At 37.8% G+C, this 25,988-nt stretch overlaps 1 protein-coding gene across 18 annotated transcripts in view; it reads right to left on the reverse strand.

Moving 5' to 3' along the window:
- CSGALNACT1 (chondroitin sulfate N-acetylgalactosaminyltransferase 1) overlaps positions 1-25,988 on the reverse strand; it is a 342,341-nt gene that overhangs the window by 122,960 nt on the left and 193,393 nt on the right. Inside the window, exon 1 of one of the 18 annotated variants that reach the window (XM_047856684.1) lies at positions 19,876-19,895. The exons of the other annotated variants lie outside the window; for them this stretch is intronic. The gene's annotated coding sequence lies outside the window, so the exon portion shown is untranslated. Of the gene's footprint in view, positions 1-19,875; positions 19,896-25,988 lie in introns of those variants that run through there. 18 annotated transcript variants of the gene reach the window in all.

Raw genomic sequence — 25,988 nt, forward strand, 5'->3', positions numbered from 1 at the left:
CTTAGGGAGTTTCTAAAATTAAAAGTATATTATACAGAGAAATCCTCACTTTCTCATCTTCGGCTCCAGATACCTTTATCAAATGCAAAGTCTCATCTTGATAACAATTCAGAGAAACAATCACACTGCCTTCTTCTATCACTATCACTTAAACTTCAGTGTATTTTTGCAAACTGTTTACACACTGAAATGCAGGCCTGTGTGGGAAAACAGGCCTGAGGCTGCTATCTTTTGAAAGGCCCATTTGCAAGGTTGGCCCTTGGCTGGCTGGCACCTGGGAATTTGGCCCTTACAAACTTCCTCATACTGATATGAAGAGTTCCCTAACTGATAAGGTTGTTCTGCTGTGCCTAGGCTGTTGGTACAAGCAATGTGATTTATGGTGAACACCTGCTTCCTTTCTGAGCACCTGGAACTTTAATAGAGGTTGCTAGGCAGAGAATGCCTACATGACCATCCCCCCAATAAAAATCCTAAACTGAGTCTCAAGTGGGCTTCTTTGGGCAGAAACAGTACAGATAGGTAGCTGCATTTTGCAATGTTAGGAAGGGTGCACTCTGTGCACTCTTTCACAGAGAGAGCACAGGAAGACTACACATGGATACCTCCAGACTCCACCTGTGTCTTTTCGCCTTACATTGGGCTGTGTCACTGGAATCCATCTTAGCCATACCGGGGCTATATGCTGATACTGTGAGTCCCTCTAGTGAATCTCCAAATGTGTGGATCATCTTGAGGACCCCCAAACAAGGCTTAACATAAAATATTAACTCCTATTGGGTAAATATTTTGTGCTCATTAATTTTTCTAATGGGGAAAGTAGACTTCCATCATTAAAAGAAGCCTACATTATAACCTGACACTGCTAATGTAATGGGTTTTCCATTATGGAGACATGACTGTAACATTTTTATAGGTTGTTTGCTGCTATTTAGTTTATGAGAAAAAAATATTTTGGTGACCACAAGGACAGGACCGTCAAACTATAGATTTAGACAGAGCCTGAATAATAAATCTGCTCCTTGCCAGAGGCAACAAAATGAAGCAAAGCAGCCAGCTGAGATATGTGCTACCACCAGGGAGACTAAGATTTTATTTCTCTAATTCAATCTTAAGAAAAATATAATTGAGTAGGATTTATCTCCACTACTTTTAAAAAAATATTTTAAAAGATATTGGGAATGAATATCACTGAGTAATTTTAGTACTGAAATACTGGACATAATAAACTTGAAACCTCAGATGTTTAAAATAATAAAAATACAAAATTAAAAATTTTTCTCCAATGGTGAAGAAAAACAAAAACTATGGAGCTTCCTGATACCTCTGAAAGAAAACTATGGATTTTTTCTTTTACTACTTTTTGAAATACATAAAACTAAACCAAAGCTGACCCCAAACAAAAATGCACCTGCTTGAGTGACTTTCTTTTTCTAAAAAACACTCTGATGTTACAAATTCTAGATGAAACTGGCTAATCCAAATATTTCATCACATTTCTAGAAAAACATGGAATATGGCCCCATAGCTATGCCGGGAGAATACCAGGGATATATTGATAAAAGTTAAAAGCAGATAAAAGTTCAGACACTTCTGGCACAGAATTTTGACTGATTATACCATAGGTCTGATCTATCCTGCTGGAACACTATGGACACACAACCTCATCCTCCAAATAGAGGCTGTGTATCTAAGAAATAAGAAAAGCCCACTGAGAAGACAACAAATAAACAGACTATAACTTAACAGATGGAACTTTAGGCCTCTTTCCTCTCAAAAAGAGAAGCTTTCAAAGACAAGACGGGGGAAGCAAGGGAGAAACCAGCCCATTCTTCCAGATGCTATTTTTCAATTACTTACTTCCTAGGATGAGAATGGAGCCACACCTGCACAGGATTCCAAGGGTAGGAATGAAGCAAGACCACTCCCATATCAGTCCTAAAGCTAAAAACACATTTTTTTCCAATGAAACTGTTAAGGTCATAGTTCTGGACTTGATTGACCAAAGGTTGAGCCTCTCCTGTTCAGAGAGTCCTGTTCACAGTAGTTAAATGACCACCATATTTGGTATCTCCTCTACTTTAGCAGGATGTAGGATATCCTCTTGATTGAGCAGAGATGAAAGGAATGGAATAAAATTTTTTAAAAAAAAGATTTTTCTATAGAACAATTAACATTTAATTGAAGATTTAAATTCACAGATAAGACTTTCATAGAAAATGAGATTGTAAGAATTGTCTCACAGACTTAACCTAGAAAAGCAGACCTCTTCCTATGACTCTTTTTTTTCTTTGATAATAATTGATGCTGAGAAAGTATAAAATGCCATCACTGTGCCAAATGAGCTAGTGTGCTGAAAGCAAAGACTCTGCCTCGTTACTCCCTTTCAATGCCTACTAGAGGGCTTCCAACAGAATAGAGATTCAGTGAATATTTCTGGATGAATGAATGAGTACATTAAAAAGGTAAGGTAGTAGAACAACAGAAGAAGAAAATTTTGAAGGAGTAAACGAGTCAAACTATCAGAGTAAACTACAATAATGCACTTTCCTACCCAAAGTCTCCAGGCAGCAAAGAATGGAAGACTCTGAGATGAGCTGGTAAGGGATATGGCAACCCCATTTTTCTGTAACAACGTAACAAAACACACAAATGTAAATGAGCAAGACACACAGTATGTAAATTGAAAGCTTAGTTATGGAGTATGATAGAGTTTGAAATTTAAATATCCCAGTAAAATTCAGAACATAGTTGCCACAGGATGCATCAAATCACCATAGAGCTTTTCTCTTAACATTTAACACAACAAAAAAAATTTATAAGTAAACGATATGTTATATATATATATAACTTATTGTCAAATTGGTTTCCATACAACACCCAGCGCTCATCCCAACAGGTGCCCTCCTCCCTGCCCATCACCCACTTTCCCCTCGCCCCCACCCCCCATCTACCCTTGGTTTGTTCTCAGTCCTTAAGAGTCTCTTATGGTTTGCCTCCCTCCCTCTCTGTAACTTTTTTTTTTCCCCTTCCCCTCCCCCATGGTCTTCTGTTACATTTCTCAAGATCCACATATGAGTGAAAACATATGGTATCTGTCTTTCTCTGCCTGGCTTATTCACTTAGCATAATACCCTCCAGTTCCATCCACGTTGCTGCAAATGGCCAGAGGAAACAATAGGTTTTAAATATTTAATTCAATTATACAAACATATGTATATAGATAAATTCAGTACACTTACTTTTTTAGTATCTTATCCAATTTCTGTATTCACTGATATCAACATATTAAGTATATTTCTTTAAATATATTAAAAACATTTAAGTATATTTTGATAAATGAGTTAAACATAGCTTTAATGTATGCCTGTGGCTTGTGTTTTAATGTTAGGGTTTTTTTTTCCCCTTCCCAAAAATAGAAATCATATGCTCACACGTCACATGTCCATCTTATTCTTGCTATAGCAATCAATCTCTGTGGAAGCTACTGACCACACGCAAATAATTAGATGCTATCCTTTCTAACAATAGCTCTGCCTTTACCTCAGATATTAAGAAATCTGTGAACATGAACCTCAATAGAACTGTTAGAACTATGCCACATCACTCTCCACTGAAATAGAAGAGTATCATTAAGAATTAAGAGTTGGTTATAAAGCCAAACTAGAATTTTCTTAAACAAACATGCCACCAAGTCATTTAGAAATAAATACCGGGAATATCCTCTAGTGGTACACAGCAACATACATTCTCCCAGGTCTGTACTTTCATGAACATTGTTCCTTCACCCACCCAATCACTCTTGGGAATACCTGGAGCAGAGGACAAGTACTCCTGTTACAGAGTTACTGGAAAGGAATATAATAAACCAAAATTAGCCTGTATGAAACCCCTAGTTCCCTATGCTTCCAAGACTCCAATCAGTTAAAGTATTCTACTCTGGCCCCCACATAAGTTTGGGTTATGTTCACAGAGTGTGGTTATGGGCATCAACTGTGGGCATTCCAGAAACTATCTATCAGAGCAATATTTGTCTAAGCTTGGCTTCCTGCTCAAACTTAATCCTCTTAGCAAAGGGGAAAAAGAAGTAGTAGCTCCATGTCTCTACGTGATGCCCCTTTCCTCTGCCTGTCACTGTCTTCCTCTGGCACAAAAATCACCTTTTCCTTGCAGGACAGTTATTCCCCCTCCATGCTCTCTCTTCTCAGTATGTTTTCTCTAAGCATCTCTCACCATGGAGTCCTTACAAACTAAATACATACCTGAACAATTTTCTGACAATACACAGCAACATATTCCAGAATATAAATGAAATTCCATTTTGGTTTATATTGTGTTATAGTGACCTTAAAGAAAAGGTCAGAAATTGGACTTTTGGGACATAAACAGATACTTATACACCAATGTCAACAGCAGCATCATTCCCAATAGTCCAAACATAGAAGTAACTCAAATGCCGATTAACAGATGAGTGGATAAGCCAAACATGGTATATCCATACAATGGAATATTATTCAGCCTTAAAAAGGAAGGAAATTTTGATATACACTACAGTATGGATAAACTCTGAAGGCATGCCAAGTGAAATAAGCCAAACACAAAAAGACAAATATACTGTATGTTTCCACATATATAAGTCACCTAGAGTAGTCAAAATCACAGAGACTGAAAGTAAAATAGTGGCTTCCAAGGGATTGAGGGAGGCAAGAATGGGGTTACTGTTTAATGGGTTTTGCAAGATAAAAAGAGTTCTCTGTATGGATGGTGATTCTACAACTATGTAAATACATTTAATGACACCAAACTCAAGTGAACAACTATATACTTTAAAATGGTTAAGATGGTAAATGTTATGTGTATTAATTTTTTTAACTTTTTATTAAAAGTTGTTTAATTAAAAAAAACTTGGGGACACTTGTGTTGCACAGTCAGTTAAGCGTCCAACTCTTGATTTGGGCTCAGGTCATGATCTCACGATTTATGAGATGGAGCCCCACGACAGGCTCTCTGATGACAGTGTGGAGCCTGCTTGGGATTCTCTCTCTCCCTCTCTCTCTCTCTGCCCCCCTCCCCCCCAATAAATAAACATTTTTTTAAAGTTCTCAAAATAGTTTAAATGATAGTTTGTTACATATATTTCACCATAATTTTTAAAAAATTATTACTGTAATATACCAAAACCATTTAATTATATACTTCAAATAGTTGCTTTGTAGGGTATGTTAACTTATATCTCAGGAAAATTAAAAAAAAGAAAAAAGAAAAAATGGCCCTTCCCATGTGACAAATTCCCAATTTCATTCAATCCACAGCAACTGAGGGCCCCAGAGACAATGTTGTATTGAATGAATTTATTCCTACTGGATGTTGCAGATAATTACAGATGGCCAGCTTCAGGCTACTGAAAGGGACTGGCCAAAGCTTCCACTTTTCTCTCCACTGACCTTCATCTACCCCTTGCTTATCATGCAATTATTTATATAGTCCTTATATATATATATATATATATATATTTATATAGTGCAATTATTTATATATTATTTATATAAATATTTAAATATTTATATAGTCCTGCTAATGAAATAATATCTTCAAAGTTGTCTTGATCTCTATCCAAACTCAGAATAAAACTAAAAAACTAACCTAACTGTTCTTTGCAAAGAACTCAGAATCGACCAAACTGAGGTCTTGCCACTATAACTAAGGTCCCTGCATCAGTATCACATCAATGTCCAGGGTGTTTGATGCTCTTCTGGCATCATGAAACCAATGAACTAGAAAGATGCTCTTCCCAGAGGGAGTAGATAGTAGCTGAATCATCAGAAGGCACTTTCCTAGAAATACCTGACAGTGATTTTCCAAAAATATCTTCTGAAAACTCACTAGTGCCTCAAAGTAGACTCTCCTGGTACTTTTACACCCAAGAATATAAGAGATACAGAAAGATATCCTGCATCTAACTGGCTAAAAAATATGTTAGCCAAAGAGGTGAAGGTTCCATGATGCCAAAGGATGAATAATAAAAATAAAAGCACTGTTTTGCTGAAAGTCTGTTCATCACTTGCTGGGGTATTTTTTAATATATAATTTTTTTCATTTTAGAGAGAGAGAAAGCGTGAGCAGGGGAGAGGGGCAGAGGGAGAAAGAGAGAGAATTCCAAGCAGGCTCCACATTCAGTGGTGAGCCCAATGTGGCTTCAATCCCATGTCCCTGGAATCATGACCTGAGCTGAAATTAAGAGTCGGTGGCTCAACCGACTGAGTCACCCAGGTGCCCCACTTGCTGGGTTTTCTGAAGTTTAACATAACTTGTACCCAAATAAGAGACAGAAGTAAAATCTCTTACTCTTTATTTATGGAGTAAGCCTGGTCATTTGGAATCAGAAATGCAGCTAGGTATTTAGCAGAACACAGTATAATATACTTTAGGGACTTTCACTTAATTCAAGAATAATAATTTTAGGGGTGCCTGGATAGCTCAGTCAGTTGGTTAAGTGTCCAACTTTTGCCTAGGCCATGATCTCACTGTTCCAGAGTTCGAGCCCCACGTCAGGTTCTGTGCTGACAGCTCGGAGCCTGGAGCCTGCTTCAGATTCTGTGTCTCCCTCTCTCCCTGCCCCTCCCCCATTCATGCTCGTTATCTCTCTCTCAAAAATAAATAAACATTAAAAAAAATTTAAACAAAAGAAAAATAATTTTAAAACTCCTAGGAAAAAGAGAGATAGATCACCAATATGTATAATAAATTTTAACCAGTAAGTACTACTGAGAAGTGAAGAAAAGAGCAAGATTACATAAAGAGGAAACAGGACAGGACAGCAGCTGCCTGACCCTGAAGGACTGGGATGCGTTCCCAGAGTGATCATCATGATGGTGGGGGAAGTGGGGAGAGCAGCTACATTTTCCAAGCACTATATTAAAAAATTCATATGTATGATATAACACATTGCCCACACTAACTCTGTGAGGCTGAAAGTCTGGAAGTAGGCCGTCATAGGACAGAGTATTAAATGTTTCAGATAAATAGTGCTCTGGAGTATATTCCAATCAAACCATAATCAACACTAATCACTGTTTTTAAGTTTATTTATTTATTTTGAGAGAGAGATTAAGAGTGCAAGATGGGGAGGGACAGAGGGAAAGGGTAAATGAATCAATCCCAAGCAGGACCTGCGCTGTCAGCACAGAGCCCAAAGCAGGGCTCAAATCCACAAACCATGAGATCGTGACCTGAGCCGAAATCAAGGGTCAGACATTTAACTGACTGAGCCACCCAGGCACCCCTCAACATTAATCATTTAAAATTAGAAGAGCCAAATTTCCCATTTCATTACAACTGGATTTTTCCTCTAGAAAGGCAAATTTGAGTTTCAATAATTCTGGCACTTCCTTCTAATGCTTAATAAATATTAGAGAATAAATTAAACAATAATAACAAGTTATTAGAATAAATAAATGTGTGAATAATAAAGCTACTTTGTCACAAATTCCAATGTTGAATATCAAATGAACCATGATTCTGAATTCATGATTCACGACAAACTAAAAAAACGTGTTACCTTTTCAATATATTCCAAAAACTTGCTACTGTTAGTTTTCTCAAATATTAATTTTTAAAAATATTTTGTGAGATACATTAAAAATTTATACATGCATGGGGCGCCTGGGTGGCTCAGTCAGTTAAGCGTCTGACTTTGGCTCAGGTCCTGATCTCCCAGTTCATGAGTTGGAGCCCCGCATTGGGGTCTGTGCTGACAGCTCATAGAGCCTGCTTCAGTTTCTGTGTCTCCCTCTCTCTCTCTGCCCCTCCCCTGCTCACACTCTGTCTCTCCCTCTCTCTCTCTCTCTCTCTCTCTCTCTCTCTCTAAAAAATAAACATTAAAAACAATTCATACATGCAAATATACTTTTATGTAAATTTATTTTAGTTTTATCAAAATAATACATGCACATAATTTAAAAATCAAATGGTACTACAAGACTGGCAATTAAAAATAGCTGTCCTTTGCCTTCCCCATCCTCCTACCCGTAAGTCCCAATGACCGAAGGCAATCACTTTCAACCCTTCTGGTTGTTTCCTTCAGTATTTACCTTCATATTTTAGCTAATATTCTTCAACTGCTATTTCTTACCCATTTTTAAGGTCTATTGGCTTCCTACTTTAGAAGATGAAGATTTAGCTTCACACATACTTCACACCTCCCACACATAGTTCCTCTGCCCCCTCACAAAAATCTACTCAATTTAACTATACCACCATTTCTGGTTACAAAAATACTATTTGCATTACATTATTACATCTGTTTAAATATTGTTTATAACTGAGCACAATAGTGTACTACAATTATATTTCATTTCTGCTACAACTTTTTGTTATTCCTGTTGTTAATAATTACCTCAATTTTCCAGTTGCTTACTTATTTTTTAATATATCTAACTCTAGGATAGAACTAGAAAACTTGTCCCATCACAGATAAACACCTTAGGTGATCTTTCTTCTTACTGTTTGTTCCCATCTCCCCTGGCCCCTCCATCCTCCTGTCCAAACTAGAAACACTGTCTTTCAGATCTAATCAATGATACCAGGTGTCACCCTGGAATTTCTCTTTACCTCCCATCATGGAACTTCCTTCACTTTCCCCTAGTTCCTGCATAATTTTTGGTTTATTCTCTCAACTTGGTAGGGCACCTCCTCCAGGAACTACCCAAGAAAACACGCATGAGAGACCAATTTTTGAGACTTTGCATATCTGTCTGAAAATAGTCTTATTTCACGCTTACATTTGGTTGACAATTTGGCCAGGTACAGGATTCCAGATTAGAGGCTATTACTTTCCTTCAGATTTGGAAGGTATTTATACAAAGATTCACTATTGCAGTTGAGAGGTCAGATACTAGCCTGCTTCCTGAGCCTCTGTATGTGACCTACTTTTTTCTCTGTGAAAACTGTTAGAAAAAAAAATTTTTAATTCACTTTGTCAGATGTGTCTTTGAAATGTTTTTTTTTTCATTCATCGTGCTGGGCACTTAATGTACCCTTTCCATATGGAAATTTATGTCCCTAGACTTTGGAAAAGTATTCTTTAACATTCTTCTATAAATTTTTCCCCTGCATTTTCTTCATTTTCTTTCTAAAACTCTTATTAGTCAGATTTTGGACTTCCTAAAAGAAGCCTCTTATTTCCTCCCCTTTTTTCTCATGTTTTCCACCTCTGTCTTTTCATTCTATTTTCTGGGCAGTGTCATCAACATTCCAAATTTTCACTGAATTTTAACTTGTGCTATCATATTTTTATTTCCAAGCCTTCTTTCATAAATCTTCTCTGATCTCTTGAAGAATATCAATTATAATTATTTGAGGTGTTTTTCCCCTCTCTGCTTTTCCCTGTTTCCTCTAAGCCTCTTTTCCTAGTTGCTTATTTGTTTTTATTCCATTTGTTCATGTTACAGATGGCCCTCAAGTATGTATTTGATATATGTATGTAATCAAATATGTATGTATTTGTCCACTGTGACGTGTCAAAAGCTGAACTTACATGGCATGATTGGCGTGGGAGTGATCCAGCCATTTTATGGGAGGCCTCCAAAAGTCTTTCCTCTTCAATCGGTCAGTTTCCCAGCAAAGAATCCTCAAATCCTCTAATCCAGGAATGGAGAACTATGAGCCTGGTATCTGTTCTGGGTGCCGAGAAAGGAAATAGCACCTTTCCATATGTAGATATTTACATAAGACTCCTGTTTTCCCTAAGGTATCTTATCCATACTGTCGTCTATATCTGCTATTTGCAAGTCCAAAGCTTCTCTGACTTAAGTTCCCTAGAAAATATATCTACCAGGGTATTTGTCGAGCCACTTGGGATGAAAGAGGTCTAACTACTCCTTATTTGGGCTTTCTATCCAACACCAGTTTTTAGCCTCAACCTTCACACCTGTATTCTGGCATAACTTGTGGTTCCAAGTGTGGTTCCAAGTTTCTGGTCCTGACCACAAATCAACCTCTTCAGGCTAGCTTCCCTGCTCTGTGGGCACTTGGCCTTCAGTTTTCTCTCCTCTGCTAATTCAATTCCTATTTATCCATTGCCTTCCATCTTCCAAAAATTTGTTGATATCCCTCATCCACCAAGCCTAATCTCCCATTTTCTTTGTCCATGTGGATTTACACCTTTTTTACTTGTTACCTATTATTTTGGGTGGTCTCTGAAGTATAGATAAACAAGTGTGTTCAAACTGCCACGTATAGACATAAGTTCAAAAATCTTTTCATCACACACAACAAAATTCAGGTTAGAAGTCTTGTTTAAGAGAATAGCATTTGGTCATACCTTGGCAAATGTATTAGGTTCAATTTTTGAGGCTATAAATCATAACTTATAGACGACATGGAGAAAACTCTGATGGATAAAAAGCAGTAATTAGAGGACTGGGAAACTGACTTAAAAGAAGGACCTAAACAAACATATTTGAATATACCATGAAAAGAGGCTGGTGGGGGATTTAGTAATCAAGTAGATGATGGATTAGTATAGACACAAGATGGTTGGCCCAATTTCTTTGTTTCCATTCGAAACAGAGTAAGAAAATGGACTTAAGACATAGCATAAGGAAAACTCACTGACATCGAAGTATATTAAATATTACCAGGAGAGGGTGTGGAAGTTTCTTTTCCAGAATTATATTAAAAGTGAGAACAGTCCACTTCTTAGAGGTAAAAATTCTGCACTAGATGACATCTTAAATTCCTTCCAGCTGTATGCTTTTTTTCTTTCCAATAGACCTGTATGCAGAAAATAATACTGCTATGCCAAGCTGCTTCTTTTTTTTCCCCTAATAGAAATATTCCTCTTGGAATAAGGAAGATTATAGCTAAAGCAAGTTCAGTTCAGCTTCAAGATTCACACTTGCAAGTTCCAATACTTTTTTAGTGAAATTAGAGATTGACTTGCTATACATTAAAAGCATGACTACATTTAAAATGTGGGTAGCACTTCAATATTGAGACAAACATTAGTATTGCTAAAGTGTTAGATTTCGTTTTACAGTAAGCCACACTTTAAAAAAGTATTAGTTTCACCTTATAAAATGACTCATAAAAATACAGTCAAACTACAGTTAAACAGAATGCTTATCAGGTCAGAAGATAAAGTACTTGTAATTTCCTATGCACCTTTGAAAATGCGCTGACCAAGAGCATGATGGTGGCTAGTAAGGGGCCACTAGGAGGAACACAGGCAGAGGAGGATGTATTTGGGATGGCTGGAAGACACATCGTGAGGACGTGGCAGAGGCTCAACCACATGAGGCCCTGCCTCCACTGTGTGCTTGACTTTTATGTTTTCATTGTTAAAGACATATGGGTTGGTGTCTATTTTTGTTTTTAGTACAGAGATTTGAGCCTGACCTCACACCATATACAAGAGTCTACTCCAGATAGGCTGAAGACCTAAATATGTGAGACAAAACAAACCATTTAGGAAAAAAGAGCAAGACCACTGATTAGGAAACAATTTCTTAAATAAGATAGAAAAAGCACCAACCACAAATACTGATCAATAAAATTTTTTAAATCTGTTTATTAAAAGATATCCTAAAAGAAGTAAACAGGCAAGTCACAGAGAGGTAGAAGATGTTTGCAACATATATAAAGGACAAATAATTTGAATCCAAAACACACTTTTAAAGAAATCCCACAGATCAAAAAGGAAAAGGTAACCTAACAGCAAAGAAGATACCAAGGGCCAACTGACATGTAAAAATGAGTTCAACTTCATTAGTCATTTGAAAAATGTAAACAAAACTATAATAAGATGCCACTCTATGCTCATCAGAATAATATTTTTTAACCAGACAATATGTTACATAAATTGGTGCAGTTGCTTTAGAAAACTGACAGTATCTAATAAAGTTGGAAGATATACATGCTCTATGGCCATCAGTTGCACTCCTCAATATATACCTAGCAGAAATATGAGTACATATTTATCAGGATACCTGTATAAGAATGTTTCAAGCAGCATTCTTTATAATAGTGTAAAATTAGAAACAACTCAAATGTCCATGAATTGTAGACTGGCCAAACAAATTATCATATATTCATTTGGTGGAATATTTTACAGCAATGAAAATGAAGGAACTACGCTACATGTAACCATGATTATGAATCTCATAAAAATGAAGTTAAGCAAAAGAAGCCAGGCACAAAGGAATAACTCCACTTAAATATGATTCTGTATTATGATTCCATTTAAATTAAGTTTTAAAACGTCATTAGGAAACCATACTTAGGAGGTGAAACTACAAATAAATCCGAGAATAGTGGTCAAATCTGGATAGTGGTCATGTTGGGGTGAGCTGGGGCACTGTGATTGGGAAGGGATACAGCAGAGCTTCTGCCCAACTGGCAGGATCCTGTTTATTGATCTGGACAGTAGGTTACATATATTATTTGCTTTAAATAATTCTGCTGTCTGTACATTTATGTTGTTACATGTTTTACTAGATTTTATTTCAAAATATAAATAGTTTAGGAAAACAAACAAAGCATACATAAAGCAGATACTCTGGCTCCTTATCCCACACAAAATAACTAATGTTAACAATTTGGTGGGTATCCTTACAGATGCACCTGCATGCTTTCTTATAACTTAAAAAAGAAAAACTACTAAAAAAAATATTGAGAAGGAATCCAAAATGGAATAATTCAATACCAAATCCACTGCAAAAGTGTTACAGTGAGATGTCAACGTACCTCCTTCTCATCTGAGTGAACACAAATTTTAGCGAGACTCCTAGAACTCATAAGCAAGGTCACAGGATACAAGATTAATAGACAAAAGTCAATTACTTTCCTATATACAAGCAATGAACAAGTGGAATTTGAAATTAAAAACACAATACCACTTACATTAGTGCTCCAAAACATAAAATACATAGGTATAAATCTAACAAAATATGTAAAAGATCTACATGAGGAAACCTACAAAACTCTGATGAATGAAATCAAAGAGTTAAATAAATGGAAACATATGTTACATTTATGGATAGGAAGACTCAATATTGTCAGGATGTCACTTCTTCCCAACTTGATCTATAAACTTAATGCAATTTCAATAAAAATCCCAGCAAATTATTTTTGTGATATTGACAAACTGATTGTAAAGTTTATAAGACAGAGGCAAAAGACCCAAAATAGCCAAAATGATATTGAAGGAAAAAAACAAAGTTGGAAGAATGACACTACCCGACTTCAAGACTTAGCATAAAGCTACAGTAATCAAGATAGTGTGGGATTGGTGAAAGAATAAACAACTAGGTCAATGAAAGAGAATAAAGAGCCCAGAAATAGGCTCACATAAATATTGGCAACTGATCTCTGACAGAGGAGTAAAGGCAATACAATGAAGAGAGTCTTTTCAATAAATGGTGCCAGAACACCCAGACATCCACATGCAAAAGATGAATCCAGACACACCCTTCACAAAAATTAACTCGAAATGGATCACAGACCTAAATGCACAATGCAAAAACTGTAAAACTCCTCAAAGGAGAAAACTTGGGTTTGACTGACTTTTTAGATACAACTCTAAGGGCACAATCCATAAAAGAAATAGTTGATGAACTAGACATCATTAAAGTTAAAAACTTCTGTTCCACTAAAGACAATGTCAACAAAATGAGAAGACAAGCCACAGGCTGGGGAAAAAAAAATTTAACTCAACAAGAAAACTAAAAAATATGATAAACAAGTGGGCCAAAGACCTTAACAGACACCTTGCCAAAAAAGATATACAGATGGCAAATAAGCATATGAAAAGATGTTCTACATCACATGTCATCAGAGAAATGCAAATTAAAAGAAGGTATTACTACCCATGTGTAAAAATGGCCATAATCCCAAACACTGACAACACCAAATGATGGAGAGGAACAGGAACTCCCATTCAATGCTGGAGGTAATGCAAAATGGTATAGCCACTTTGGAACACAGTTTGATTGTTTCTTACAAAAATAAACATACTCTTACCACAATATCCAGTAACAGTGCTCCTTGGTATTAACCAAAAGAGTTGAAAACTTATGTCCACGTAAAAGCTTGCACATGGATAGATACAGATGTTTTATTCATAACTGCCAGAACTGGGAAGCAACGGAGATGTCCTTCAGTAGGTAAATGGAAAAACAAATGTCTACACAATGGAATATTACTCAGCACTGAAAAGAAATGTGGTATCGAGCCATGAAAAGACATAGAGGAAACTTAAATATATATTACAAAGTGAAAAAAGCCAATCTGAAAAGGCTACATACTGTAGTATGATTCCAACTACATGATGTTCTAGTAAAAAAAAATGAATATAATTAAGAGATCTCTACATGGGAGGATGGATGCTCAGGGATAAACAGGTGGAGCACAGAAGATTTATGGGCAGTGAAAATTGTATGAAAAAAATAATCTGTATCATACTATAAAGATGCATACACGAACCACTATACATTTGTCAAAACCCACAGAACGTATAATGCCAAGAGTGAACCCTAATGCAAACTGTAGACTTTGGGTGATAAGAAAGCATCAATGTAGGTTCATCAGTTGTACCGCATGTACCACTCTGATGGGGATGTTGACAATGGGAAAGACTATGCCTGTATGGGGATAGAGGGTATATGGGAAATCTCTGTACGTTTAAGAAGAAGTCATTAAAATGTAATTATTCTTCTCAGCTGAGAAAATATTGCATCCATAAAATAAGTACAGGATGTTATGGAGAAATAATAATCACAGAATAAGAAAGGAATACACACACAACAAATTTTTTTAAAAAATCAATAGAAGGTCGGAAGATAAAACAGAGAAAACCTTCCAGAATACCAAGAAAAAAAAAAAGAAAGAAAATACAGGCATCTAAAAAATAATTTCTAGTTTGTCCACTTGTCCATCATCTAACAAGAGTCCTAGAAAGAGTGAACAGAGAAATCAGGAGAAAATTAGGAAAGGAATAGTGGAAAATAAACGAAATTTTGAAAATTGCACATGTGAATAAAAGATGGGGCAATTTCAGAACTTCACAGCAAAAGAGATTATTGTCAAGGCTTCCAAAGAGAAAGCGTAGATCACCTGTAAAGGAAGGCTAATTAGATGTATATAAGTCTTATCAGCACACTGGAGACTAAAATGAAGCAATGTCTGAAAGCTCTGAGGGAAAATAAATGTATTGATTTGTCAAACAAGTGGTATCAGTTTGGGTAACTATAAAGTCAGTGCACATGACAGAAGAAGATGGGGAGCAGAAAGAGGGAGAGGAGCTAATGGGAGAGGTGGATGTGCTAAGATCTTCACTCTGTAGGTCCAGGACCAAGTGATTCCCTCTAAAGGTGATGAAGCAAGATATAAAATTGTAACTATATTGCCTAAATTACATAAATAGAGAAACTAAGAATTGTGATCCAACTATGTTGCGTGAGGGGGGATGGAAAAGTGTGGCAGGAAACAAGTAGCCACCATCCAAAACTGATAAGTGAGGAGATAACCACGTAAGCACAGAACTTAAATATATGACGATAATTACCAAAAGAGGCAGTTACAGGAGTTAAAAGTGGTTTCCTCTGGCAAGAACCCATGGGTGTGGAGAGGAGTGAGGCCAAGGAAAGGATTGCTTTTATTCTAAGGCATTCTGTACTACTTGACTTTTTAACCATGGGCATGAGTTACTTGGATAAAAAATCAAAAATTAAACTTTATTATAAAACATATTTATGACTTGGTTATTGATCTGTTGTTGCAGGGAAGGTTGTGTGACTGGGAGATGGATGGTGGGGGCACCAGCCAAGACAGCACTCAGGGAGAGAGTGGACTATGAGACAAAGGGAAGAGTCTGGTTGAGAACCTGCAGAGTTTGAGGTCCCTGTGGCAGGAAGAAATGACTAACTAGACTGGGGTATGCCGATCAAAAGCTTAAGGGAGAGGTTTGGGCTGGAGGTAACAGTTTGACAGCCATCTGTTTGCAGGTTAGATAAAGTCACGATTATGAGGGAGGCTTCCTGAAAGGAATGTGAGGTGGGCTTAAGGGGTGGGCCAAGGAGGAAACCCTAGAGAACATTTATGTCCAATGGAGGGGGAGCCTGCAAGAGAGGACCTGGAGTGTGCGGTGGGATGGACACTTGTTGGTTTGTCACTTTCTACCTTCAGAAACTATCAGATGTAATAGAGAGGTCCACCTTAAAGGGCCTAACTCCCAAATTTTCAAGATTTCATGCACTGCCCATAAGTACTCTCTGACCTAAGAGGTCTAACCACGAGACGGAAGTATAATTCCCACATACCTAATAACGAACTAAAACCAACCCTGCCACTGGCTCAACTGGAAACATCTATAAGAATTCAAGTGCATCTCTGCAGTCAAGATGCTGGCTAGCACTCCTGACTAGACACTTCAGACTGTACTTGGCATATTACAGGTGGTTAGGTTCCAGGGCATTAGGAAGATCTGCTCACAAAATGAAAATTTATGGGCTCTGCCTAAGAATATGATATGTCCTTTTTGTGGGAAATAGTGAACCTGATATGTAAACTAATGCACTTCTGTGGAAACACACCAACTCCATTCTGCCCGTTGGTAATTCAGCAGTAGGGGAGAGTCACAGAAATTGAAGAAGTAAAATGCTCACCTTCATTTTGCCTCTGAAGTCCCATTTTATTTTTTTTTAATGTCTATTTATTTTTGAGAGAGAGAGAGAGAGAGAGAGAGAGGAAGGGACAAAGAGACAGGAAGACAGAGGATCTGAAGCAGGCTCTATACCAACAGTGGAGAGCCCTATGCTAGGCTCAAACCCACAAACTGCAAGATCATGACCTGAGCTCAAGTCTGACGCTCAACCAACTGAGCCACTGAGGAGGGTGCCTGGATGGTTCAGGCAGTTGGGCACCCGACTCTTGATTTTGGCTCAGGTCATAACTCACAGTTTGTGGGTTTGAGCTCCATGTCAGGCTCCAGGCTGGCAGTGTGGAGACTGCCTGGGATTCTCTCTCTCTCACTCTCTCCCTGCCCCTCCCTTGCTCACTCTCTCTCTCCCTCTCAAAATAAATAAACTTAAAAAAATAAAAATAAATAAAAACAGTCAACTGGTATGTGTATTCTGTGGTATATTTTTCCCTCAAACATAAGAACAATAAAACACTGAAAGTTATGATAATAAGCATGAGCAGCATCCTGCATTTACAAACTACGTGAAAAGGAATATTTTATTAGTGAATGAAATCATAATTTAACATGGATTCTGTTCCTTTCATGCTAGAAGGGGGGGAAAAGGCAACGATCAATATTCACGAAATCCAATGGATCTGCCTTTGGCGTCAATTCAGAGTCAAGATTCAGGGTCACTGCACCACAGCGAAGGAGACTGCTCTCTGATAGTGTTGTTCTCTAGTCCATTTAACAAGCTGGCACAATCGGAACTCTGCATTATTGAGACTGTTCTGTATGCAAGCTCCTATCTGCTGCAAGCAGGCACAAACTAATAGATTCTCTTTTTTTCTAGGATAATTTCTTTAGTGCCAACACGCAGAGCTACAATAGTCATATTAATGCACCAACTACCTTGAAGCAAATCTAATCTCAAAAAGACTTAGCAATTGTCAGGTCAATGCAAAGATTAAAGTAAAACATTATGAAGTTTCCAGATATAAACTAAAATTGAGCCAGGTGCAGACACTTAAAGTAAATCAGCTACAAAGTCAGTGACACCTGTGGGCAGGTGCGCTATAAACAGACCTTATATCACCACAGATGAAAATGATCATCTCCCCAGAAAAAGTCTTAAACCGTCACTTGAACATCCTTCAGAAAAGAAAACTAAAATTAAATCCTGGAAAAGCATTCTCATATGGTCTAGTCCAGTGAAAGGGAACAGGCGAAATTGTTGAGGTGCCTACGATTTCCCTTATGTCTTCTACAAATCTCATTGCTCTATCTTTAAAATATATCAGGCAGCCACCAAGTGGTCACTATTTTACTCCCTAATCACAATTCCCTGCCTCCTTGGTCTCTCACTATGAAACTGCAGGAGCCTCACCACTATCCCTCTTCCTTTCTAGTCTCTCTTCAACTATCCTACACCAGTCAGAGTGTACCTTTCAAAACTGAATGCAGACTGTGTTATTTTTCCTGATCACGACTCTCCACTGTCTTCCTGCACACTTAGAATAAATCTCAGAGTCCTTACCATGGCCCCCAGCCATGACCTGGCACCCAGCCTCATGCCGCACCTCACAGCCACCACTCTCCCCTTCTTACCTGCTTTAGCCACAGTGACTTCCTTGCTGTTCTGGGAACACACCCAACACGAGAGATTTCTTTTTCTAAAACATTCTGGGGCTTACCCCTCATTTCATTCAGGTTTTGCTAAAAGGTCATATCCTCAGTGAGACATTTCTTGACCACCCTACCCTAAACAGCATCCCCCTGTCATCTCTATTCCCTTTCCTTGCTTTATTTTTCTTCTTGCCAATTCTCAATGCCTGTTATTTTATTACATAGGTCTTTGTTGTTGCCAGTTTCCTACTTTGGAATATAAATGCCATGAAGGAAGGACTTCAGTTTTCACCACTATATCCCCAGTATGTAGAATAGTATCTCACACATACTAGATACTCAGTAAATTTGTGTTGAATAAAGGAATGAATAAAGAAAAAATATAGTCCCAACTCTAATAATAAGTGCCTTTCTGATCTTAGGCAAATCCCTGGTCTCATCTCTGGGACAAGGAACTTAGATTCCATGGTTGCTAATATCTCCTCACATTCTAAAACTCTAGTATTTCTTTAATCAGCTTATTACCACCACAAATGGAAAGCTAACATTTGATTAGTATATATCATGTTTCCTACAAATGATATTAATACCTCAGGTGTACATTAAAACTACTAAAACACACACACACACGCACACACACACACACACACACACACACACACACACCTGTATAGCTCACTCCTGTGAGGCAAGAACCCTTTTCTCAAGTTGACTGCTTGGCTCTTTTCGCTTCCCACCACTATCTGAGAAATTTGGTTTTTTTAATAATTAGGGATCCAAGAGTCCCTATAGCTAAGTAAGTAAGTTATAGCATCAGGGTTTCCAGGTGGTTTCTGAACATTCCTATTTAATGTTTATTTATTTATTTTTGAGACAGAGCAAGCACACAAGTGGGGGGAAGAGACAGAGAAAGGGAGACACAGAATCTGAAGCAGGCTCCAGGCTCCAAGCAGTCAGTACAGAGTCCAACGCGGGGCTCGAACCCATGAAGTATGAGAACATGACCAGAGTCAAAGTCAGACGCTCAACTGACTGAGCCACCCAGGCACCCTGAGAACATTCTTGAAAAAAGAATATGTAAATGCAGAAAAAAGGAATATGTATAATTTAGTAAGTTAATTAACATCAGTCAAAATTATATATTTTACACCATGTGGCTTTCATATAGATTTTACTCTGAACTTGCAACACTTATCTTTAGATTATAAAACTGAGAACCATTTTTAGAAACTTCACTACTCAATTATCGACTCAATATTCAAATTATTAGTTTCATGGTTATCTAAGACAAGAAATTTTTTTCCATACTGACATTTAATTTAGAGAATGAAATGGAATAATGAGCACATTTTAAATCTAATTCTCAAAAAAAGTTGCTTTATCAAAAAATAAGGGCATTACATATATGTCACCAACATTCTTGTCAAGATATTTTGAAATGAATTTTTTTCCCATGAAACAATTTACATAAAGGAATTTTCTCATTAGTCACCAAACCAAAACATTCTGAACATGATTTGAAATTTTCCAGAGGAAATCATTTTCCAAGTATTTGATATTCTTTGACCTACCTGCAATGGGTAAATAGTTCTGTTTCAATGCAACTGTGCCTTCTACATCAAAAAAAAAAAAAAAAACCTTAATTTTTATTCCTCAGAGAATTTCAGAATGAAATTAAAATATTTCAATGGCTTATTTTAACCCTATTAGTATGAAAAAGGTAAATTACAAACATCTCTTTCATGAGCATAGACACAAACCCCCCACTCAAAATTTTAGCAAACTGAATCCAGTAACATATATATTATCAAGTTGATTTTATCCCAGGTGCTAAGTTGGTTTAACATGCTGAAATCAGGAATTTAATTTCTCACATTAATGGTCTAAACAGAAAAATCATATAATTATCTCAATAAATTCAGAAAATATATTAATATTCACTATTCATGATTTAAACCTCTGGGGAAAGCAGGAATAGAAGTTCACTTCTTTCCTCATTATTAGGTTATCTACAGGAAATATCATACACATGCAGAGAATTTCCCTTTGAAATTAGAAACAAGGATGCCCACCATCAGCGCTTCTATTCAACAGAAAACTGGGGAACTAGCCAGCATTGGTGGCATAAAACAAATAAATAAATAAGGATTGGAAAGGTAGAAACAAAGATGTCATTATTCACAAATGATATGATTATGTTCGTAGACTATCCAAAGGTATTTATAGATAAGCTGTTAGAATAGTTCTCAAATGCAGTAAATCAATTAGCTATATAGAAAACCAACTACATTTCTATATAACAGCTAAAAAAAGGTAATATTTGCAAGAGTGTAAAAAATATGAAGTGCCTATGGGGGGCCTGGGTGGCTCAATCGGTTAAGCCTCTGACATTGGCTCAGGTCATGATCTTGCTGTTCCTCAGTTCAAGTCCCACTTCGGGCTCTGTGCTGACAGCTCAGAGCCTGGAGCCTGCTTCGGATTCTATGTCTCCCTCTCTCTCTGCCCCTCCCCCACTCACACTCTGTCTCTCTCTCTCTCTCTTTCTCTCAAAAATAAACATTAAAAAAAGTTTTTAAAGATATGAAGTACCTAGCAATAGATCTAACAAAAGATATGTAACACTTCTGAAGATCTGAAGAAAAAATTATAAGACTTTAGTAAGATATTTAAAAAGACTCAGAGAAAGACTTAGTAGTATAAAGATTATCTATTGGCACCAAATTAACTCATAGATTCAATGCAGTCCCAATTGAAATCCCAAAACTGTATTGGCGGGGTGGGGAGGCATGAAACTTGACTAACTTGATTCTAAAACTTTACATGGAAATGTAAAGGGCCCAGACAAGTCAAGACTCTTGAAGAACAAGAATGTCCTGTCAGATAACAGAACTTTTTTAAAAAAATTAAGCCAGTGTGGTATAAGCATAGAACAGACCAACAGAATAGACTAGAATGCTCAGAAATGTACTCGCACTCAAAAGGATGTATGATATCTCACAGAGTAGGAACAATAGTCTCTTTCAATATGGAACAGGGATGATTGTGTATCCATACAGAATAAACTTTGATCTTTATCTTACATTACACACACAAATTAATTTCAGATGAATTTCATACCCAAACATGAAAGGCTAAGTTTAATACAGAAAATGATTTAATATAGAAAATATATTAAAGTGATTTATGAAATATAATATAGAAAATACATTACATATAGAGTTTAATATAAAAAATATCTTCATTCCTTGATTTCAAACTACATCACAAGGGCACCTGGGTGGCTCAGTCGGTTGAGCATCCAACTCTTGATTTCATTTTAGGGTCATGATCCCAGGGTCATGGGATAGAGTCCTACACTGGGATCCATGTTAAGTGTGGGGCCTGTTTAAGATTCCCTCTCTCTCTCTCTCCCTCTCTCTGCCCCTCTCGTGCCCCCCCCCATTCTCTCTGTGTCTAAAATAAAGGAAATTTTTAAAAACTACATCACAAAGCTATAGTAAACAAAATAGTATAGTACTGGCATAACAAACAGATACAGAGGTGCCTGAGTGGCTCAGTCAGTTAATCGTCCAACTTCGGCTCAGTTTATGATCTCATGGCTTGTGAATTTGAGCTCCACATCAGGCTCTGTGCTGACAGTTCAGAGCCTGAAGCCTGCTTTGGATTCTGTGTCTCCCTCTCTCTCAGCCCCTCCCCCACTCACATTCCATCTCTGTCTCTCTCAAAAATAAACAAACATTAAAATATAAATAAAAAACAGATACAAAGACGGATGGAACAGAATAGTGAGCTCAGAAATAAACCCACACATATATGGTCAATTAATTTACAACAAAGAAGGCAAGAATACACATACAATGTGGAAAGGACTGCCTCTTCAATAAATGGTGTTGGGAAAACTAGACAGCCACAAGCAAAAGAATAAAACTTGACTACTATCTCATACCATACACAAACATTAACTCAAAAATGAATTAAAAACATGAATGTTAAGACCTCAAACAATAAAACTCCTAGAAGAAAACATAGGTGGTAAGCTCCCTGACATAGTTCTTGGCAGTGATTTTTTAAGTCTGACACTAAAAGCAATAAAAGCAAAAATAAATTAAGTGGTACTACATCATACTCAAAAGGTTTTGTACAGCTGAGAAAACCATCAACAAAATGAAAAGGCAACCTACTGAATGGGAGAAAATACTTGCAAATCATATACCTGGCATGGAGATAAAATCCAAATTACATGGAGGATTCCTATACCTCAGTAACAAAGACAAAAAAATCCAATTTTAAAAAGGTCAGGGGTGCCTGGGTGGCTCAGTCAGTAAAGCATCCAATTTCAGCTCAGGTCATGATCTCACAGCTCCTGAGTTTGAGCCCTGCTTCACGATCTGTGCTAACAGCTCAGAGCCTGGAGCCTGCTTCCTATTCTGTGTCTCCCGCCCTCTACCCCTCTCCTACTCGCACTCTGTCTCTCTCAAAAGAATAAAATAAACATTAAAAAAAATTTTTTTTTAAAGATCAGAAGATCCCAATAGACATTTCCCCAAAGAAGACACAGAGAGCCAAAAAGCACATGAAAAATGCTCAGCATCATTAACTATCAGGGAAATGCAAATCAAACCACAATGAGATATCACCTCACACCTGTCAGAATGGCTATTATCAAAAAAAAAAAAAACAAGAAATAACAAAAGTTATTATGTAGATAAAATGGACCCCTTGTGTACCACTGGTAGGAATGTAAATTGGTGCAGCCACTATGTAAAATAGTATAGAGTTTCTTCAAAATATTAAAAATAGAACTACCATAAAATTCAGCAATTCTATTTGTATTTATCTGAAAAAAGCAAAAGCACTAACTTAAACAGATATATGCATCCCCATGTTCACTACAGCAATGTTTATAATAGCCAAGATATGGAAACAATCTAAGTATTCATCAATAGATGAATGGGTGAAGAAATTGTGATATATACAAAAAACAAAACCCAAGTTCATGGTGACATAGAACAGATTGGTGGCTGCCAGAGGTAAAAGGGGTGAGAGTAATAGATGAAGGGGCTCAAAAGGCAAAAAGGAAAGAGAAAGAAAATATCTTCATGCCCTTAGGATAGGGAAGAATACCTTAAGGTGCAAAAAGCATAAGCCATAAAGGAAATGATTTATAAATCTTATCCTATCAAAATTTAAATTTTCTGTTTATCAAGAGACACCACAGGAGAGTTAAGACAAGTCATATAGTGGGAGAAAAGATTAGCCATCTGTATAACTAACAGAAGACTAGGATCCAGAATGTATAAGGAGCTCTGCAAACAATTCAAAAGAGGTAGACAACACAACAGAAAAATTGTCCACTTCACAGAAGAAGAAATTTATATGGCCATAAATATATGAAAAAGTGATCAATCTCACTAGAAAACAGAGAAAAGCAAAGTAAAACCACAGAGAGAGATGAATACACACCCTTGTTTAGAAAAAAAAAAGTATGACAATACTAAGTGTTGACAAAGACATATGAAAATTTGGAAACAGGGTAGAGGGAAGAGAAGCCCATCCCAGAGCCAGCACGTCCCCTTCCTCAGCTGACAGAGAAAGTCATGCTGGCATGCACTGGGTGCAGGCCTAAGAATGTTCACACCTGTATCATCTGTATTCCCCAAACTGCTAACAACCTTAAGAAGTAGATAAACACAATGTCATATTTTCATTCAATGAAATACTATATGGCAGCAGAATTTAACAAACTACAGCTAAACACAACAAAATAAATGCATCTTGGGAACCTAATGTGGAACAAAGAAGCAAGCCACAAAAGAAGATGTACAGTGTGACTCCATTTATATATGATTCAAATCCAAGGTAAACCAAATGATAATATTTACAGAGTGGTGAGATTCTTTTCTAAAGCAAGAAAATTACCATAAAACCAAGAAGAATGGTTACCTGTGGGAGGAGGAAGGGATGTGATCAGGAAGTGACTATGGGAGCCTTCAGGTAGGCTGGCAACGCTCTGTCCACAGGACTTTATTTTCTAATTATTCACTAATCAATACAATTGTGGTCTATGGACTTTTTTTTTTGCACACCTGTTGTATTCTATAAAATAAAAATGACTGAAAATAAATATGTAAATTTTAGAGCTTGATTTGGGGATATATCAGATAAATGTTTTGTTATAAACAAGCATAGTAAGATTGGAGATTGATAAGAATCAGACTAAAAATAAGGGTGGAGGCTATTCCTCATTCATTAGTCCCTCTTATTAGCCCCACTGGGCTCCCTCCACTGTACTGCAGAGCCCGTGAAAGAATTCCAGTCCAAATGCTGCTCAAGTTTCCTTCAGGCCATTGTGCTGGGGCCCAATGATCAGGATATATATGTAAGCCTTGTCTTCCTTTCCAATGGCAAACAGAGAAGTGGAGGAAGGGGCAGGCAGCACAAAAGAGAAGGATTGCACCCTATTTGCCTTGTTACTAGAAACCATAACAAGGTCATGAGCAAAAGGAATACATGTGGAGCTAATTCTGCTTTCAGTGAGCCAACAAGGTGAGCAAGGCTGACGCAAGCACCAGATGGCACAGGGAGGAGAGAAGCCAGCAGGGGCCAAGGAGGCAAGGAAGTGAGGAGGGCCTGAGCCCAGTGGGGTGGGGAGGGGTTGCTACTCAAGGGTGAGACCCCTAATTCCCACATTTCTCACTCCTGATTCCTAATGTCTTCACCCCCACCTCATCCTCCACCCCAAGACCCCTGTCCTCCTGAGCTCCTCTTGCTGGAGCTCCCCCCAGGCCCACACTGAGGCCTCACTTGACAAACAAGGGCTGTCAGGGAGGAACATGGCTGTGGCCACTCCCTGAGCACTGTGGTCCTCCCGCAGCCCAATCAGACACACTGGGACCCTGGTGAGTTATATGAAATGGAGCTAGGGCTTTAACATGGTTCATTCAATCTGCAACTTTCAAAGGGCCATCTGTGGTCATCTGAAGTATGTCTTCTAATTAGGCTGCCTTGCTCATTTCATACAAATTATTTAGGCTCACACACACCCACACACAAAATATTTTGAATTTCCCTTTTCCAAGAAGAGAAAGAAACAAAACCATTTCAGTATATAGAAGCAATTAGCATGTCCTAGACAACCTGGAGTCACCTCTGTTCCAGCTCTGTGAAAACTCATCCTCCACAAGCACCATCCAGTCATCACCCTCCTCTCCCTTGCATCTATCTCCTCTCTGCCATTCCCACAGCCACTGCCCTACTTCAGGTCCTCATTCATGAGCCCCACCATGACCTACAATGGCAGCCTCCTACATGCTCTCTCTACCCCCTGCTCATTCCTTTCATCCATGTGTCAGGATCCCTGGACCAAGTCTCCTAACCACTCAAGTCTACTCAGGACCCTCTACACCTCAGATTCCCAGTGAAGTCACTAACACCCAGTGGCTCACAGAGACTTAAGCCATCCTGCCCAACACTCAACAGTCTCCAACCTACCCTCTCAGCCTCTTCTCTGGCCACACTGGTCCCCACACCCAGGGATCCTACCACACTGTTCTCCTGCCCTCCCACACGGCTGCACACCATGGCTGTTGAAGCCTGGTAGGTGTTTCTCCACAGCTCTGTCACCATATACCTGCTCCTTCAAATAATACTGTTTCCACTGGGAACTTCCCATCCTGATTTGATC

This window comes from Prionailurus viverrinus, chromosome B1 (genome assembly GCF_022837055.1).
Source record: "Prionailurus viverrinus isolate Anna chromosome B1, UM_Priviv_1.0, whole genome shotgun sequence".
Lineage (NCBI taxonomy): Eukaryota > Metazoa > Chordata > Mammalia > Carnivora > Felidae > Prionailurus > Prionailurus viverrinus.